The 20,335-nt window shown below is 34.7% G+C and overlaps 1 protein-coding gene and 1 long non-coding RNA gene across 5 annotated transcripts in view; one reads left to right on the top strand and one right to left on the bottom strand.

The window, feature by feature from the left end:
* LOC114325217 (Ca(2+)/calmodulin-responsive adenylate cyclase) overlaps positions 1-20,335 on the bottom strand; it is an 897,698-nt gene that overhangs the window by 198,543 nt on the left and 678,820 nt on the right. The gene's annotated exons all lie outside the window — the stretch shown is intronic.
* LOC126879605 (uncharacterized) lies at positions 6,687-16,869 on the top strand. Its single transcript, XR_007696152.1, has 2 exons — positions 6,687-6,835; positions 16,019-16,869. It is a non-coding gene; the product is annotated as an uncharacterized LOC126879605 (long non-coding RNA).

Genomic DNA, 20,335 nt, shown 5'->3' with positions numbered 1-20,335 from the left:
GAACAACAACGTGAAGAAGAACCTACACTACAAGAAGTAAAAGAAGCAATATTGAAGCAAAAAAATAACAAAAGCGCAGGAGAAAGCGGAATTCCGGCAGAGATTTTTAAAGTAGGAGGAGAAAAGCTGCAAGAAAAAATTTTCCGACTAATATTAACAGTCTGGCAAAAAGAGGAAATGCCGCAACAATGGAACAATGCACTCATCTGTCCAATCTACAAAAAAGGTGATGAAACAAGTTGCGAAAATTATAGAGGAATATCGCTATTAGAAGTGGCCTATAAAATACTTGCAAAAATCATCCGAAATAGATTGCAAAAGGAGGTAAATAAGATCATTGGAGAATACCAAGGAGGTTTTAGACCAGGAAGATCAACAACAGATCAAATATGTTTATTAAAACTAATACAGAACAACAGCTACGAACAAAATTTGGGACTACACATGTTGTTCATTGACTTTAAACAGGCTTACGACTCAGTAGACCGAGATATGCTATATGAAGCAATGAGATCCTTGGGTATTTCAGGAAAGCTGGTTAAATTAGTGAGAATGACGCTCAACAATACAAAAAACAGGATAACACTGGAAGGAAATTTTTCAAAACAATTCACAGTAAATAAAGGACTGAAACAGGGTGACCCTCTATCTACAGACTTATTTAACTTGGTACTAGAACACATAGTAAGAAGGATAAAAATTAATACAAGCGGTACCATATTTAACAACAGACAGCAGTTTATAGCTTACGCTGATGATCTAGTCATCCTAACAAGAACAAAGGAACATCTCCAAAAAATATTCCAAAAGTTCGAAGCGGAAGCAAAAAGGTATGGATTAAGAATCAACCAAGGAAAACACAATACATGGTAATGAAAGGAGATATAAATAAAGAGGATAACTATATAAAAATGAAAGGAGAAGGAGATGAATATAAATTTAAGGAAGTAGCAGAATTCGAATACCTAGGAGTGACTGTAACCAGTACTGGAAGGGAAGAAAAAGAAATAGATAAAAGATTATTGAAGGGAAGTCGAGTTGTGGGTGCCTTAAACACGATATTAAAAGCAAAAAATGTATCAATAAACGCGAAAATCAGAATGTATGAAACGATAATACGGCCCACAGTGTTGTATGCGAGCGAAACGTGGGTAATGAATCAACAAGAGGAGAAGAAGATACAGATATGGGAAAGGAAGATCCTGAGAAAAATTTTTGGAGGTATACAGATAGCGGAGAAAACCTGGAGGAGACGAACAAATGAAGAAGTAATGAGGATGTATGGGAGACCAAAAATAACGACAAAAATACGAGCCCAAAGAGTTAGATGGCTGGGACATATTACTCGAATGCCAGAAACTAGAAACGTCAAACGAATATTGAATGACAGAGCATTGGGAAAAAGGAGACGAGGTCGACCAAGGAAGAGATGGTTAGAGGCTGCAGAGAGGGATTTGGAAGAAATCGGGGTGAAGGACTGGAGAAAGAGTGCAGAGGACCGAACAGAATGGAGAAATATTATCCAGAATTTAGAAGCCGTAGGCCTATAAGGCCTGTTAGCGCTGTTATATATATAATCACCAGGACCTGATGAGGTGCATGGTGAAATTTTAAAGCTATTAGAGGCACAACAAATTACAGCTCTTACGAAGTTATTCAACAACATATACGAGACTGGTTACTTACCAAAAGACTGGCTACTATAAATATTATCAATATTATCAATATTATGGCTACTATCAACATAGATTAATTAGTTTGATGAGCTATGTACTTAAAGTACTCCTTACTATCATTCACTCGCGCATATACACCAAATTAGAAAAACAGCTCAGTGAAGTTTAATTTGGATTCAGATCAGGACTCGGAACGAGGGAAGCACTTTTCAGCTTGCAAGTTATAATACAGAGAGCCAGGGATGTCAATTGCGATGTGTATGCATGTTTCATAGATTTCGAGAAGGCATTTGATAAAGTCCCACATGGCAAACTAATCGATATCCTAAAAACATCAGGACTCGATGGTAAGGATATAAGACTCGTTTCAAACTTATATCTCCAACAAAAAGCAACAGTTCGATTCGAAAATGAACTGTCCGAAATCTTCACGGTTGAAAAAGGAGTCAGACAGGGTTGCATACTGTCACCAACATTATTTAACATATACTCTGAAAACATCTTTAGAGAGGCCTTGGACGAATCAGAAGATGGTATTGCAGTAAATGGACAACTTATAAATAATATTAGAGATGCAGACGATACAGTACTGCTGGCGGATAGTGCGCAGGGGCTCCAAAGGATCATGGATAATGTTGTAGAAGCATGTAACAAATACGGCCTAAAACTAAACTGTAAGAAGACAAAAATAATGATCATTCGTAAAAACACCAACATAAACGCCCAGAAAATATGCTACTTGGGCTGCAACATTAAGGATACTTGGGATCATAGCTACGAAATAAAAACTCGTATTGAAAAAGCCAGAAGCTCTTTTAACAGTCTTAAGAAAATTCTCTGCAACTTGTCTTTAAGTATTAATATACGCATAAGAATTCTTAGATGTTACGTCTTTAGTGTCCTCCTATACGGAGTTGAAAGCTGGAGCCTGACAGAAGATGCCATAAAACGGTTAGAGGCGTTTGAAATGTGGTGCTACCGACGTATGTTGAGGGTCTCATATATACACCACACAACTAATATAACTATTCTCCAGAGACTAGGAAAAGACAAAGAAATAATTAACACCGTAAAGAACAGAAAATTGGCTTACTTCGGCCACATTATGCGTAATGAAAAATACCGACTGCTGCAGTTGATTCTACAAGGCAAGATTGAGGACAGGAGAGGCCCTGGACGTAGACGTATATCCTGGCTGGCCAATCTTAGGAAGTGGACTGGTCTAACGTCAACTGATCTATTTCGAGCTGCCGTAAATAGAATAAGATGGGTCAATGTGGTCGCCAACATCTCCAGAAGATAGGCACTTTTAGAAGAAGAACGGATTATCAAAACATTGTTATGGCCATGGGCTATTATTTTTTAATTTTCATCTCGGGTATATTTAACCTGATTAAAATATTTTGCTTTTTTGAAGGCACGACCGCATTCTTCTTCATATGAAGGCATCTTTACATATGAAAAATAATTACTTAAAGGCACTACGATAATAATTAAGCGGTACTTAGTCGAGACAATAATAGCGCGTTTTTGCGTAATGTCATACTTTTTGCCATTCTCCAGTATGTAGGACTAATAAAAGACTGAACATCTGGTTGATCTTAGTTTTTAACTATCTCGGCAGTTATTTCCGTTCGACTCTTTTTATTGTTTTTAGAGTGCTAAAATAGATTTTAAACATTAATAATTGCATATACATGAAGAATTATAATAATTTGATTGTATAGAAAATCATAGATAAGAAAAAATTTACACCTAATTAAATCAATAAAAGTTAATTAAGTTAAATCAATAGAATTCCACTTCGTCAGTTACGAATCCATCCGTAGTTGATCAATAAAAGTCCTCAGAATACTCTCAAAGCAAGAAATACAACAGTAGGAAATGAAAAATAAAACACTTCTCTATTTACAGACTTTTTGATATTAATTTTATACATGTGTACAAAAAATCGATGCTGCTTAACAACATGTTTAATAGTTTGTAGTTTCCTGACAGATTTTACCCTAGAATTTACGTCAAGGCAAGAAAGTAATCCACTTACCAATCACTAAGCATTGATCAATGTTCTGTGCAAGACGGACAGCTTGACAAGTGAAGATAGATGATGATTTAATATTGATAGTTGCGGGATGTTCTCAAAACAGTGATTTGTTAGTTTAAAAAATATACATCATACTTAATACAAAAGTAGGAATTAGAACGACTTGAAACTTTAAGTGAAAGTCAAGTGAAAATACGTGAAGACTGTCTCAGATATGTACATAAAATATGTACATAGTTATTCTCCAAAAATGTTGTATTAACAACCAAATTGACTGGAGGGATGGGAAGAAAAATCAGCTGAAGCAAAAACGAATAATTTTAAAAGAAAGAAGTTTCAAATAGAAAAATAAAAAATTAGAGTTATTATTCCAATAACATTTAAAATTAATTTGAAATAACTCTTAAAAACGCGATAAGGAAGGTACAAAAATATTGACGTAAACAATAGCCATAAAAATGTTACATATTTAAATGATAATAGAGTATTGGCACAAAATAATAACAACTAAGAATATTTAGATTAAAACAACTATTTTTCAGAGGCATGTTTACAAGAACAACTTTTAATTTCATACGAAAACTTGTTGATTAAAATTCGAAGAGAGCAAAGTGACATTAAAAATGCGAAGCGAAACTTGTTATCGTTGGTTTGATTTTCCCTTTTCTTTCACATCAAAGAAGGTTATGATGAAAAAAGAATAAATGATGTGTTAAATGGTATATGGGGAAAAATTTTTTACTAACGAAACTTCATTTTTAATGCGTTCATAAATGGTTAGGCTGAACCAAACAAATAACAAGACCAATGGTGCAATTTTGATACTTTAAAAAGCAGTTTTAGTTTGTTCGTCGTCTCTCAATTATAATATTTTAATAATTCGTCAATCCTTCGTGTTACTGAACTTTTCTTAGGCTCATTTTGATAAATGTAGTCGAATTTCGAGTTGTATTTGAAAATCACAAAGTAGGTTTTTGATTTTTTCGATAGAACAATATCAATCAACGTTACATTATGAACTGATAATCAAACTGATGATTAAGAATAAAACAAAGCCTAAGGACTAACGAGCACTGAAAAGAGGATTCTACATCCCATGTTGCAAGAACAATACGGAAGGCAAAAATGGTAAACAATATTAGAAGCCTAACTGGGAGAAAAAGCAAATTAATCTTCAGAACAAAAAAAAAGACTCATAACAACATTATACTACCCATCTTGATATACGCATCTCTCGCATGGGGACAGACCTGCAAGCCGAACAGAAAGAAGATTCCTTGATACGTAGCGGACAATTCCTTTTCAGAGATACCCAAGAGCTTAGAGTACTGGATCATATGGACGACAAAGCAAGAACAAAATTCGTCAAACTAATGGACCATCCCAACTACATTCTGCGCAAGATCATAATGTATGATGACTCCAAATATGAAAAGACTCCAAGCAATTGCTTGGCCATTAATAAGAATAAATAGCATGTAAGTAGCTTTACAATTCTCAACTAAGTCCCACCCTCAGCCGATCATCATCCCAAATTCCCTAAAAAAAATTTATAAAAGACACAAACAATTCTTGGAGCTCGATCTTTATCTTGAGAAACATACTTCCAACCTGTTCCGGCTATTCCTTTTATATCATCTACCCATCTCATAAAATGTAGAATAGAGAAGGCTAGGAGTGCATTCAATAACATGGCCAAACTCTTTAAAAGCCACAACCTTAATCTGGAGATAAAAATAAGGCTCCTACGATGTTATATCTTCTCAATATTGTATTACGGAGTTGAATCCTGGACACTCACTGAAGCAATGGAGAAAAAACTTAAAGCCTTCGAGATGTGGCTATACAGGCGAATCCTAAGGATATCATGGACGGACAAGATAACCAACGAGACCGTATTACGAAGAATGGGGGAAAATAGTTAGGTGATGTATATCATTAAAAGGAGAAAGTTAGAATATCTCGGACACATAATGACAAACGGCACTAAATACAGATTAGTGAAGGTAATCCTTCAAGGTAAAGTATTCGGAAAGAGGGGAATTGGGAGAAGCAGAATATCATGGTTACAGAACCTGAGGAAATTGTTCTCCACAACAACAACTAATATATTTATAGTCCATTAAAATGTTACATTTTTTAGGCCGTACCTTGCATTTCTTAGAGGAGTCAATTTTATTTCTTTAATGTGTAGGGGGGATCAGTAGAATTAAGTTCAAGTTTTTGGGGTCGCCCCCGGTCGCCATCTTGGAAATGGGGTGCAAAGGGGTTTCGCGCTATATCTCGTAAACTACCAACTCTACGGAAAATCTAATTAAACATAAAATGTAGCAAATTAAATTTTCCACAATTTTGTTTCTATTACTTTTTATCGTCAAGTGACCAACAAAAAAGATATGTATAATATAACCAAATATAAGATAACCAAAAATATGTAAATTTTTTTTAACAAGTTTCCTTTTGGTTGTTATTTTTTTTCAGTTCATTTTAAAATAAAATAACATTACAGAAATTTTGTAGAGGGTTTTTCAGCGAACAATTTCCACTATAAAGTTGTTTAATTCTATTTATTTATATAGGTTTTACAGCGCTCCAAACTTGACCAGATTCTCGAATGCTCATAGGGATACAATAAAAACAAAAGTTAGGCTTACTTTTCTATCTATATATATTTTTTATTCATACAATTTATTATGATTTTAACATTTCTATGCTACTATTAATCTGTTTTTGACCTTTTGTAACGATGAGTGCCATCGTTACGATATTATTATATTTATTCCTATAAGCCACCTAATAAGTATGCAACCAGTTATGCGTTCGTGCTTAGAACGGGTTACCTAGATTTGTGACCAAATATAATAGAAGGTTGGTACTACGCTTGGGGAATTCTGGTCTTAGCTTGTGGCTGTACGGCTTCCGACGGAGGGGCATGCCATATCGCCCATCGGAGAGGATTGACTTCAATTTTCAATCTGGTTGGATGAACAAGTAAATTTTTCCGTGGTCACTGTTTAAAGAATACAATATTTAGTTAAAATATTCATTTATTATAAGATTGGTTTATTTTGGAAGGAGCTATTTTTTGTTTTGGATTTGTGCGGTGAGAGGAAGAGTTTTATTTCCAAGTTTCCTTTTGGAAAACAGTGGCCACGGAAGAAAATAAGAAGATGGAAAATTAAGTCAATCATACTTTAATTTGTTTTTTTGGAATACATAATCATTTTGGGGATATTTTGGATGGAATGTGGATGTTTTGTTTGGTTTTTGTGGAATAAAAGTTGAGTTTTCCGATACTGGGCAGCTACCTGCTTGCCGTACCTTCCTGTTGGTGTGGAGTACCTCCCTAGGGTTGGGAACCAGAGGATACCTTATTTGGCTCTCCCCTCATCATCTTCACCGAAGGTTGGAAGAAGCAATCCGCCTACTTTTTGTAGGGACACGTTTTTATATAACTAAATTTGCATGTCAATTTGTTTTAATAATAACTTCCAATTTTACTATTTTTTTTCTCTTCGTATCAATAACTTTCAAATCACTCTAATAATAATATACCCTCATTGTTTTTTCTTAACCATAATTAACATAATATTCAATATTTTTCAACAATTTTTATTATATTTCACCCTTATTTAATTTATTTAAAATAGCCTGGGATTTATAAACCATATGTAAGATAATGTGCACAGTATCTAGGTCATATCCTATTTAATAATAGTTATTCCAGTTGTCGGATGTTGTCACCTCCGATTAGATACGGTATTGTCAACCAATATTGTAACCCTCATTAATAATAAGTTGTTAAGGTAAATACCTATTCATACTAAATTCATTACATATTTTTTTTCTACTGTAAAACCTGCATTATCGACAGCAGTGTACTAGCCTAGTACGTCGGATAATTAGCTAGTGTAAAAATTGTATATAGGGTATATAGGTTTTTTTTTATTAAATGTGGTTGTACATACTTATATGTTTTATTATCCTACCATTTTAATAGTACCATTTTAATAGTATCAGTTAGGTACAGCAATATAGGTCACGTGGAGAAGAATTTATAAAATCCTTCCCTGGCGCTCAACACTACTTCTGAATATCTTCTTGGTCAGTAGTTCCCTTTCTTTTCATTACTCCTTATATTCATTTATTTTCTTTATCATTCCAGTATTTCATTAGGTACCGTCTTACTAGGGCGTGCAAATACGGCCTGATCCTTCCCTGAGCCCTACTGTTTAGTTTCTTCAATTTCCAGCTAGCCTATTTTGAGGAAACTTCCATAAATAAGTAATTATCCTTTAAAGCTATATCTATTCTGCCACAACAAAACCTCGTTTTTGTTACAATTGGCGCCCAACGTGGGGCCCGATTTTCAGTAAGACAGTACCTTTCTTTATTTTGTTGCTTATTGTAAATTTTTCTAGTAAGTATCTTTCTGGTTCATTGTTGTATATTTTGTAATTATATAGAGATATTTTTTTTGATTCCTTTTGTACGTTATTTGGAAAATACACTAGTGCACTTGTATTGCTGTATTGGTACTATTTTAATTTATTTAAAATAATAATTGTAAATCGTGAGTAGGATAATATTTGAACAGGTATATTGGTTGACATTTCGGTCTGGTCGGTTTGGTGATACCTGGATATTTATTTTGAAAAATTTTGAATGATTTATTTTTTTTTTGATATCTAGGTACATTACTACTTTTGATTTAGGTGCAGCCACAATATACTACAGTTAGTTAAATTTTTGCTTACCATACCTATATATAATTTATAAAGTTTTCATTTTTTATATACATTTTCGTTTAAACAGTTACTTAAATTATTTTAAATATCTACCCCAAATATATATCTCGGTTATATTTGGTTTGTCGGTTTATTCGGTCGTTAGTTTAGCAGCTCGTCGGTTGAGCAGATTGTTTAGTAGATAGTCGGTTAATTTAGTCGTTAGTTTGTTGGGTTGGGTTCGGTTTGTCGTTGTTGGGTTGGGTTTATTGTTACTAAATTTTTCCTACCACCATGTGTACCTTTCAGCCAGAGCATTTGTTAGTTAAGGAGGTAGATTATGAGCTGAGGATAAGGGAAATAGAGGTTGAAGAATCCGCTAAATGTGATAGAAAACGTAGTCTATTGCGTGGTGCTCTTAAACAAGAGCAAGGAAATAGGAGTTTCCGACAAATTTCAGCTGCAGCTATTCCTTTCCTGGAACAACAACAGGGAATAAATGAGACACTAGAGGATCTTACGCAAAAGATAAATAATTTTAGAGGGAATGTCCAGGATAGCATGTATTCTAGATACATTTCACGTCTTGCTCATATCTCTGGTCGTGTCCACTTATTATGTTGCTCAGATGAGGAGCAACAACTTTACAAACGCTCTATGTCCATTAGGATTCTCAGTCTAGAAGGTGAACTCGATTCTCGAGTAAATCCTCTAGCCACGTCCACTCCTGTTTCTTCGGTTCAAGCCTCTAATTCCTTGTTACATCCCAAGCCTGTGCAGGTACATAAGTGGGGAGTTTCGTTTTCTGGTGAAGGTCATTATGACCAAGTAATTTCATTTTTAGATAGGGTAGAATGTCTTCGTGTTTCGAGAGGTGTGAGTGAGGAAGATCTTTTTTCGGCTTCTGCCGAATTATTTACAGGCCATGCTTTTACGTGGTTTATGAACAACCGTGGTAGCTTTACCACTTGGACTGATTTGGCTCAGAAACTAAAATCTGACTTTCTGCCGTACTCTTTCCAAACTGATCTCTTAGACGAGATCAAGAACCGCAAGCAGAAACCGGGAGAATCAGTGACTATGTTTATTAACACCATGTTGGGTATGTGTAGTCGTTTAGATACTCCTTTAACAGATCATGCAAAAATAAAGATAATTTTAAAATGTTTGTTACCCTTTTACCATGCCCAATTGGCACTGGTTGATATAGCCACTATAGAAGACCTAACAGAAAAATGTAAACGCTTAGAGGAAACTCTATCTTGGTCTCTTAATTCCCCTACCACTTCGCAATTCAATTCTGGTCCTGTTGGTTTTAATTCTCAACCCTCAAGAAATCGTTCTTGGCAATCTAGACCCCATACACCGAATGTGTCTGTGACTACTTCTTTTTCTTGCTGGAATTGTCGGGAAGCTAATCACGCATTTCGTGATTGTACCAGACCCCAAACGCGGATTTTTTGCCACGGTTGTGGTAGAGACAACACATTAAAACGTAACTGTTTTAAGTGTTCGGGAAACGAGCATGTAGAGGCTCGTACCCTGAGCGTTCCTCAAACAGCAGCACCATCAGGGAACATGACCGCAGCTGTAGACGAAGCTTCAGGTCCAATACCCGCCAGCAGCTCGAACACCTCTCAGGAAGGAAGAAACACTTCCAACCGGAGACCAGCACGCCAACCGAAATCAGGGAAAAAGTAATTGTTAGTAACACTTCAGTTGACTCGTACGGTTCGCTTGATCGTAGATTATCCCCTCCAGTCTTAAGCTGGAATTTTAGTAATAAGCATAATTAAGACGAGGAAACAGTTCCAAATTCTATACCAGGTTGTACGTTTGTAAATAATAATAATATGTCTATGTTAATACCAGATAATTTTGAAAATAAATCAGATATTTTGGATTTTGATATAAATTCGTTATTAGTTAGGAAACATAATGATAACCGACCTTATCTTGAAATTGAAATTTTAGGACAATCTTGTTTAGCTCTATTAGATAGTGGCTCGAACATTTCTTTAATAGGTTCGTATTCGCTGAAATTACTAGAAAATACTGATATTAATGTTATGCCTATTTCTTCTTTACAAGTCTCTACTGCAGATGGTGCAATCCAGTCAATTACAGGTAAATTTGACACAGAAATCGTAGTTGCCAATATTCGGAAAATGATTACATTTTATGTTATCCCTTCAGTTAAAAATTCTATAATTCTTGGCATGGATTTCTTAAATGCATTTAATAGTACATTAAACTGTTCAGATTTTTCGTTATTTATATCTTCCTTTAATGTCGCAACTGTAAGTGCCATTCGTGAGTTCTCTAGTTTGTCTAGCTTAGAACAAAACCAGTTAGAGAATATTATCTCTAAATTTTCTTCTATCTCTTCCAAAGATAAATTAGGCCGTACACATTTAATATCTCATACTATCGAAGTGAACACTTCAACTCCGTTTAGACAATATCAATATCCCATACCTCAGGCATGGCAAGCAGATTTAGGTAAAGAAATTGATTCGATGCTCTCTCTAAACATTATCGAACAGTCAAATTCTTCGTATTGTTCGCCGTTATGGATGACGAAGAAGAAGGATGGATCATTCCGAGTATGCTTCGATGGTCGCAAACTTAATAGTATCACTACTAATCGAGATGCTTATCCCATCCCTCGGATAGATATAATTCTTAGCAAACTTCAGAATGCCAAATATATCTCTTCGATCGATTTATCCAAAGCCTTCTTACAAATTCCGTTAAGCGAAGAGAGTAAGAAGTATACTGCTTTCGCTGTCAGTGGTAAAGGGTTATTTCAATTTGTCACAATGCCTTTCGGTCTAGTTTCAGCTCCACAAACAATGTGTCGTCTAATGGACTTGGTTATTGGTCCACAACTTGAACCATTTGTATTTTATTACTTAGATGACATTATAGTTGTTACTCCTGATTTTTCCTCACATATTGAGATATTAGAGAAGTTATTTTCACGCCTTAAAGAGGCTAATCTCACTGTTAATTTAGAGAAATGTAATTTTTGTCGTCCTAATTTGAAATTTCTAGGATATGTTGTTGATCATCAAGGTTTGAGAACAGACCCTGATAAAGTAACTGCTATTAAGGACTTCCCCGTTCCTAAAACTACTACACAATTACGTAGGATCTTGGGCATGTGTGGTTACTATCGTCGATTTGTGCCTTCTTATTCTACTTTATTATCACCCCTTACTGACCTCCTTAAGAATAGGAAAAAGGGCCAGACTATCACCTGGACTCCTGAAGCCGATGATGCTTTTCATCGCATTAAGGAAGCTCTTACCAGTGCTCCGGTCATGACTTCACCTGATTTCAGTGAACACTTTTACCTCATGACGGATTGTTCAAACACCGCTTCAGGTGGCGTACTCTTTCAGATGAAAGATGGTTCTGAACACCCCATAGCATATACTAGTAAGAAGCTTAATAAGGCTCAGAAAAATTATTCCACTACAGAGCGTGAACTCCTTGCTATTATTCATGGCTTGGAGGCTTTCCGCTACTATTTAGAAGGTCGTAAGTGTACCCTTATTACTGATCATAGTTCTTTACTCTGGATGCATTCTATGCGTAACCCATCCCAACGTTTGTCTCGATGGATTTGTAAGTTGTCAGCCTTTGATTATAATATCGTCCATCGTAAGGCAAATGGGGTTGTAGTAGCTGATGCTTTGTCTCGAACGTTTGATGTCAATCTTCTTGACTTATCCACTTTAGTTCCGGATGCATGGTATCAGAAAATGGTGGAAAAGGTTACCCAAGAACCTGATCAGTATCCTGATTTTAAAGTAGAAAATAATATCCTTTATAAGCATGTTGTTAGTTCAGTAGAAGCTTTGTCTAATATGTCTGATTGGAAGATTGTTGTCCCAACAGCAAACCGGGATGAAATTCTTCGTACATTTCATGATAATGTGACATCTGGTCATTTTGGTTCTTATAAAACATTTAGTAGGATAGCAGAATTATATTATTGGCCTGGCATGCGCACCTATATCAAGAAATATATTTCTAGATGCAAAGTTTGTGCTACTTGCAAGCCAAGTACTATGCCACAAGCTGGATTAATGGGTACTTTTAGGAACATTGACTTCCCATGGCAGATGATATCCATGGATCTGATTGGACCATATCCTCGTAGCTACAATGGCTATACCTATTGTTTGGTGGTTGTGGACTACTTTACAAAATTTCCACTAGTTTTTCCTCTTCGGAATGCCACTGTCCCTGCCATTGTGAAATATTTGGAGGAACAAGTCTTTTTGTTGTTTGGTGTTCCCCAAATTGTGTCTTGTGACAATGGTCCTCAATTTGTGTCTAAGGCTTTTAAAGACCTTCTAACTAAATACAAAGTTCAGAAGATCTTTTATAATGCTGCATACCATCCGCAAGCTAATCATAGTGAGCGAGTGAACCGCAGTATTGTAACAGCCCTTAGATCATACACATATCCAGATCACAGAGCTTGGGACCAGTATATTCACTCAATAGCTCAAGCCATAAGAACTTCGGTCCATGAAGTTACTCAATGTTCTCCAGCTTATTTAAATTTTGGTAGGAATATTGCTTTGTCTGGTGATTATTTTGGTTTAATTTCGGACAATTCCACAAATCTCCCTCAGATCTCTGAGAAGCTTCAGCGTTTAGATGATATTCAGACTTTGCCTCCAATATTTGCAGACATCAGAAAGAAGTTAAAATCTTCTTACCTTAAGTCACAGAGTCAATACAATTTGAGGAAAAGAGATTTGCGATTCTTTGTTGGTGATCGGGTATTAAAACGTAATTTTGTTAAGTCAAGTAAAGGTGATGCTATTTCTGCCAAATTTTGTCAGAAATATGTCCCATGTGTTGTCAGTAAAGTAATCTCTCCTTTAATATATGAATTAAAAGATAGTTCGTCCAACAGGAAACTTGGTCGATTTCATATAAAGGACTTATTACCAGATAATACTGTCAACGACTTAGAAACTTCGTCATCAGAAGAAGAAGATTAACTTAACAATATTGATCAAGTTAATTCCTCTTTCTAAACTTTAGAAATACTCGATTGTTCAATGAATAGGTTAACGATTGGATTTTGATTTTAGTCACCAGATAGGGACTCTATGTTTTATCTATTATAGTAGTCTTTCTAGCTTTCCATATTCTATGTATCTGAGATGTCATTAGTTTATTATTGAGATTTAGCTTAGTTGGGCTTAATATTGAACTGGTATGGAACTGTTAACACCTTGTATGTGATTATGCTTATATATGTCATCACTTGTAGATTAGTGTATCTACCAAATAGGTTTAGTTTTGTGTTTGATTTTGTAGTTTCTACTGGAAAGTTAATGGAACAGTGCTTAGCATGATTCCTTGGTACATTAGCTTATTTTTGTCTAAAGAAGTCATTGTGATATTTGTTTGGGTAAATGCAATTTTAGTATACAGTGTGATTCCAAAGTCATACTTCATGTGTCCAAATTTTGATAAAGTTAATTGAGATTAAATTTATGACAAAGACTATGAAACCATTTCATTATTTATTGTAGTGAACATTTCTTAGGAAAGTGGTTTGCCTAGCTTGGCTATGCAAATACGTGGGTTCGAGACTTGTTGCTTATCGACTGTGCACCTGATAGGAAGCAGATTTCATTGCTCACAGTTGTCTAGTTCCAAGCCATACCTCAATTAGTTCAGATGCTGAATCTTTATGATAGAATGTTTAATCATCATTTTAATCATGCACTAGGCATTCATATTCGATTTTCAGTTTACATTCTTTCTGAAGAAACTTAGTCTTAACTTGTATGTTTATCTATCCTTCTTAAGTTTTACTATTTTATTATTCTGATAATGATGGTAACTTCTTTACTATATTGAAATATTGTAGCTTTTGTATTCACCGAGGGATTATTTTGTTCAAGCATCATCTTTCCGAGGAACTAAATTTTTTTTTGTTCATATGTACCTTAGGGTCAGGATCAATATCCTGTTCTCTGTGAGTAACTAGGGAACATTTTCTTAATCTGCAGTTTCTTTAGAAATTGATTTACCTGTTCTCTAGTATTTCCATAATTGGATTTATTTATAAGAGTTATTAATATGTGACTTCTTGAATTCTTTCATGAGAGATGACTTCGAAATATTGGTTAGCTTCATCTGGCCATTCTTATCAATCTGTTGTAGCTATAGCTATAGTTAAAGAGTCCCAGAGTAAGCTAATTTCTGTTAGGTCAACTATTCGATTAGTTACCCTTAGATAGATCTCCCATTGAATCTGATACGAATCTGATGATCAGTTGAATTAGGTTCATGGTACCCAATATGTAATCATTATTAGCACATTTAGCGCTAAGTGTAGCATTGCTCAATTAAATCTGCCTGATTGTTCCACCTTGGATATGCTTCCCTATAAATCTGTTGTCCACTGTCGGATCAATTTAGGATAAAAGTCTTGCTACAATAAATTTTCCCCTTTCTTGTTAATGACTCTTATATTTAGGTTAGGTTATACTGTGGTCTATTTTTTTTTGCATGTTGAGAATTGGCTACGAGATTTCTACGGACTGTTCACTTTGGATATGCTCTATTTAAATCTGTTGTCCATCGATAGAACGGTTTGTACTACTCGTCCCATTCGACATTTTTTGATTAGAATTTATCTGAATTATGAAATTTAGCAAAGGGTTATAATAAACCTTAACTATGTATGTTGGTACCATATGTGATATATTGGTCATTAAGACAACCCCATTTACATGACTCATAATTTGCGGTTAGGTATAATCGATCGAGTCAGCTGTAAGTGTGAGTAAGTTAGTCGTCGTATAGGTTATATTAAGTTTTGTATTCGAATATTGTGGTTATGGTGTTCTTGTTGACTATAATTTGGGGTTTTATATAAATCTACTAAATCAACTGGAACACAATTTGGTCTTTAGGATATATATCAGAGGACTGGTCCTACGAGATTGGACGATGTCCTACGATAGGTTAGTTTAGAGTAGTGAAGTAATCATAGGTTCGCACTATATTTTTGCTATTTGGTTTGTTCACGCCTGTGTTGGATCCCACAGCGTGTGATTTTTCTCTATGAATACTTGCATTGAGTATTTATAAGTATATATGGAAAAAAATTGTTCCTAAGATCAATTTTTTTTCCGAGTAATGGGGGAATGTAACGATGAGTGCCATCGTTACGATATTATTATATTTATTCCTATAAGCCACCTAATAAGTATGCAACCAGTTATGCGTTCGTGCTTAGAACGGGTTACCTAGATTTGTGACCAAATATAATAGAAGGTTGGTACTACGCTTGGGGAATTCTGGTCTTAGCTTGTGGCTGTACGGCTTCCGACGGAGGGGCATGTCATATCGCCCATCGGAGAGGATTGACTTCAATTTTCAATCTGGTTGGATGAACAAGTAAATTTTTCCGTGGTCACTGTTTAAAGAATACAATATTTAGTTAAAATATTCATTTATTATAAGATTGGTTTATTTTGGAAGGAGCTATTTTTTGTTTTGGATTTGTGCGGTGAGAGGAAGAGTTTTATTTCCAAGTTTCCTTTTGGAAAACAGTGGCCACGGAAGAAAATAAGAAGATGGAAAATTAAGTCAATCATACTTTAATTTGTTTTTTTGGAATACATAATCATTTTGGGGATATTTTGGATGGAATGTGGATGTTTTGTTTGGTTTTTGTGGAATAAAAGTTGAGTTTTCCGATACTGGGCAGCTACCTGCTTGCCGTACCTTCCTGTTGGTGTGGAGTACCTCCCTAGGGTTGGGAACCAGAGGATACCTTATTTGGCTCTCCCCTCATCATCTTCACCGAAGGTTGGAAGAAGCAATCCGCCTACTTTTTGTAGGGACAGGTTTTTATATAACTAAATTTGCATGTCAATTTGTTTTAATAATAACTTTCAATTTTACTATTTTTTTTCTCTTCGTATCAATAACTTTCAAATCACTCTAATAATAATATACCCTCATTGTTTTTTCTTAACCATAATTAACATAATATTCAATATTTTTCAACAATTTTTATTATATTTCACCCTTATTTAATTTATTTAAAATAGCCTGGGATTTATAAACCATATGTAAGATAATGTGCACAGTATCTAGGTCATATCCTATTTAATAATAGTTATTCCAGTTGTCGGATGTTGTCACCTCCGATTAGATACGGTATTGTCAACCAATATTGTAACCCTCATTAATAATAAGTTGTTAAGGTAAATACCTATTCATACTAAATTCATTACATATTTTTTTTCTACTGTAAAACCTGCATTATCGACAGCAGTGTACTAGCCTAGTACGTCGGATAATTAGCTAGTGTAAAAATTGTATATAGGGTATATAGGTTTTTTTTTATTAAATGTGGTTGTACATACTTATAGGTACCGTCTTACTAGGGCGTGCAAATACGGCCTGATCCTTCCCTGATCCCTACTGTTTAGTCTCTTCAATTTCCAGCTAGCCTATTTTGAGGAAACTTCCATAAATAAGTAATTATCCTTTAAAGCTATATCTATTCTGCCACAACAAAACCTCGTTTTTGTTACACTTTCTTCCCACTATAAAACTTATAACTCTAAGCATATATAGAAAAGGCCCAAGAAGTTGTTTGAGGACAAATTCGCCGCTTCAGAAGAAGAATGACGCAACCGCAAAATGCAAAATTCTTAAGCAGAGCAAAAAAAAACGATTTTTGATATCAAAATCATAAAGTATGATCAAAATTAGCCATTCACCACACCGTGGTCAGGATCTCGAGATATAAGCGTTTTTTGGGGTGTGCCGCTTGTATATGAAGTAACATAACTTTTTTCCTATTACATATTTTGACTTAAAATTTTCCAAAAAACTTCTTCATGAACTATATTTTATTGTTGTGTTTGTTAAAATTATAAACTAAAAAGTTTGTCACTCAACTTTTTTAAGTAAACATGAAACTAACGAAATATGATGACAAAATGTTAATAAATTAACAACTCCTTTTTTAATGTGTTTAAACATTTTGGACAAATTTCATTATTATCTACGTACTTCAAAGATGACACAGTAAAATTTTTAAAAGGAAATATTTACAGCGACCAAAGATACAGCGAGGTAAGTTTGAAAAATCATCAAAATTTATTTTTGGCATTTTTGTATAAAATTTATTTTTTTAACATGCTCCACCAACTCTAGATAAAAATAAAGTTCATATTCGGATTCAGCGACCTCTAAAACATAAAAATAGACCAAAATTGATCATTCACCTTAAATTTGATTTTCGTGGTTGGCATAACGGTTAATGCCGCTCGTCTAATATATAGATAGAAAAGCATTATTTTTCTACGAGAATTCGAGAATCTGGTCAAGTTTGGAGCGCTGTAAAACCTAGATAATAAATAAAATTAAACAACTTTATAGTGAAAATTGTTTATTGAAAAATTCTCTACAAAATCGCTATGATGTTATTTTATTGTGAAATGAACGTAAAAAAAGTTATAACCTCCAAAAGGAAATTTCTTACAAAATTTTCTCTTATTTTTGTTTATAACTTTTTTGTTGGTCACTTTACGATAAAATGTAATAGATATAAAATTGTAGAAAATTTAATTTGCTTCATTTTATGTGAAATTAAATTTTCTGTAGGGTAGCTAGTTTACGAGATACAGCGCGAAAGCCCTTTGCACCTCTTTTTCCAAGATGGCGGCCGGGGGACAAGGGCCTCAACCCCAAAAACTTGAACTTAAGCTTCTACTGAACCCCCCTACACATTAAAAAAATAAAATTGACTCCTCTAAGAAATGCACACTAAATGTAACATTTCAATGGACTATTAAAGCATCAGTTAATAAAATAATTATAGCCAGAATGATCGCCAATATTCGAAACGAATAGGCACTATAAGAAGCACCCATCTCATCTGTGGTCTTCCTCTTAGTCGTTTACCTTTCTTAGGTCTCCAATGTTGAATTGTGGCATTCCAACGTTCATCTTTTTGTATAGCAGTGTGGCCTGCAAAGCTCCATTTGAGTTTTTGATCTTATCCAGTCGTTTCTCTTTATATCTGACAGTCGTATACCTAAAATTCTGTTGTGGCTAGTTTATTCATATTTGTCTTGGTTAGGATCCAGGTTTGACATCAATATGTCATGATAGGAAGGATATACTGGTTGAACACTTTGCTCCTCAAGTTTAGCATTTTGCGGTTCTTAAGTTTTCCAAATCTTGTTTTATTGGTGTCTTCTATTGATTCAATGGCATAGGTCATAGCAGGTCTGATGCAAGTTTTATAAATTCTAACTTTGCTGTCCATTCTCATATATGGGTTATTCCAGACCACATCTCTCAAACATCCGGACAAGACAGCGGCCTTGTTAATTTGTCCTCTTAGGTCATGATAGCTTAATAACTCTATGTAGAGTTATGAAGGTCGTCTGTGTTTGTCATTAGTTCACAAAAAAGATCGAGGCCATCCAAAAAACTAATATAAAAAAGGCACGTGCCAATAAAAAATAACAAAACATAAAAAACCGGGATAGAGGGGCCCATTTTCCCATCCGAGTGTTGAGACTAAAGTATGAATCCATTTTACAAAACCGCCAACAAAAATGTTAAGTACTATTTTGCAAGAAGCTATCAATATAACGATACACGGTCTCAAGTAGAGAATGCGTAGCAAAATAATAGTATGCCCTGTGTTACTTACAATCCACCAGGTTTTGATCTTCCACGCAAGATATGGTCTATGCTTAATAGAATCTAATAGACATGAAATATTATGAGCATACACCATACATGTTGTATAAGTGGAATATGCAATAGTTCCCTCAATGTAACTATGAAGAAAACCACGATCACATTATTGAGGAGTGTCCTACAAGATCTAATAATGCCCCAAATAATTTCTGTTCAAAACATCAGAGCCAATTGATTACATTTTTATAGACCAAGAGGCAGCGCTGAAAAATCTCTTTGAATTTACTAAACCTAGATTTTTCACAGTTGATTACTGTGAGTGAGTATGTAGAGAAACATACTGCGGTCGGTCAAGCGAAACGTAGAACAGGGGTTACTGAGAGGGTATCAAAGTTGCTTTCCTACGAAGGAAATTAAATCCATTTACTAAGGCTGAAAATCAGTACACACATTCTATATTAAATATTAATAAAAGTTATTATAGTCGGTCAGCTGTATGATGGGACAGAGCCGGTCGGTCAGCCCAATAGTCGATTGAGGAAATTAAGCATTTTGGCTCGCAATTTTTTCGTCCAGCATGGATTAACTTGAAATTTTCACAGAAGGTAGGAAATGGTCCAAGGATCATTTTCTATATCATGCCGCTATCATACACTAAAACCTTGGGTGGTTGCCGCCCCATCTCGGGGGTGGGAATTTTTAATTACATTTTAACCATGTAATTCGATGGAAAAAGTAGTTCTAAGAAAAAAATGTTTTTTACATTTTCTTCGTAAAACTAATATTTTTCGAGTTATTCGCGCTTGAAAATAACAGTTTTCGACGAAAAGATCGACTTTTTAGAGGGTTTTTTGAGAATACCTCGAAAAATATTCTACATATTTTTGGCGATAAAAAGTTTCTTCAAAAATGATTTTGTAGGATTTTTAGAGAGCTAACTGTGTAAATTAAATTCCGTAAGATCCCTTAGTTTTTAATTGAGGCGGGTTTGCTGGTAAATAGAGGTTTTAAACAGCTATATCTGGCTAACTATTCACTGTAAAGAAAATCTATGCACAGGGTAATTTTAGTCATTAAAAAAGTTACAATTTAGTAGTTTATAATTTTTTTCGTATCTTCAGTATTTTCGGAGATATTTTGAAGTAAAAGGTGAAAAATACCAAATT

Source organism: Diabrotica virgifera, chromosome 2 (genome assembly GCF_917563875.1).
Source record: "Diabrotica virgifera virgifera chromosome 2, PGI_DIABVI_V3a".
Lineage (NCBI taxonomy): Eukaryota > Metazoa > Arthropoda > Insecta > Coleoptera > Chrysomelidae > Diabrotica > Diabrotica virgifera.
The sequence above is the reverse complement of the archived record's forward strand: the minus strand, read 5'-3'. Positions and strand labels throughout refer to the sequence as shown.